A 1,131-nucleotide genomic window follows, 5' to 3' on the forward strand; every position below is an offset into this window, starting at 1 on the left:
ACCTGCACTCCTGCCTCAGCTGGGGGTGGTGTAGAGGCATTGGAAACCAGGGGTCCCTGGTCCCACCTCCCCAGGGGACACAGGGACACGCTGGATACCTGCAATGCTACCTGAGCAAGGTGCCGGGAAGAACAGGAAGAGCTTTGCTGGCAACTTCCTGCCCAAAGGACGTCGCTGACCCCGATCTCTCATTCACATCAGCAACAACTTCCCGAGTGCCCGCAGGCTGACTTCGATGCTGGGCGATTCAGCAGCAAACAAGAGACCGAATGCCCCGTCCACCCGCCTGCTTCTTCTTCTCTGGTAGTTAACATGGCTAAGCAGGAACAAACCACGGATGGCGGGAGATTCTAGAAGGCAATGAGAGCCAGAGGGGAGCTCGGTGGGCTGGGTGGGAGGAGGGGGTGCTGATGTGCAGCAGGGGAGGGGCCCTCCTGAAGGTGAAGGAGGGAGCCTTGTGGGCATCTACGGGGAGAGCACTCCAGGCAGGGCGGTTGGCCTGTGCAAAGGGGCAGGGGCAGGAGCTGTGTGGTGTGTGATGGCTTTGTGGCCCAGTGAGCAGAGGGGGGCAGAAGGATATGAGGTTGGAGAGGAGTGGGGGGTGGGGGCTGTTGAAGCAGGGTTACTCCTCATGCAGTGCTCAGAGGGGACCTGGCAGGGGGCAGGTGGACCAGGTTGGACTAGGGTGGTGGCAGAGGTGGGAGAAAGGCTCAGAATCTGGCCACTGTTTGACGGGAGTGGGTGGGACCCTGAGGGTCAGAGGCGGCCTGGTTATTGTTCAGAAGTCCTGGGGAGGTAGGGAGCCAGTGGTGTGAGGGGCACGGGTCAGGAGCCTGCCTTGGGCCCACGGCACGCAGGAAGCTGTGGGGCTTCCAGGAGGAGGTGCTGAGTGCACGCTGGAACACAGGAGTCTGGAGCCGAGTGGGCAGCAGGGTGATTCTGTCACCACGGTCAGCAGACCCAGTGCCCTCCCCCCGTCTGCCCCTCAGAGCTGGCTTCTACCCGGAGCTCACCCTCTGCTGCCTGCAGCCCTCTCCCCACCTCTCCCCTCTCCAGCCTTCCTTTTTCAGGCACCTGTTATTTGAGTGTGGGTTGGGGGGTGGGGTGCTATTTTGGGCTTCCTTCTCCTCC

This window comes from Echinops telfairi, unplaced genomic scaffold (assembly GCF_000313985.2).
Source record: "Echinops telfairi isolate 266 unplaced genomic scaffold, ASM31398v2 ScPeMD7_7416;HRSCAF=8454, whole genome shotgun sequence".
NCBI lineage: Eukaryota > Metazoa > Chordata > Mammalia > Afrosoricida > Tenrecidae > Echinops > Echinops telfairi.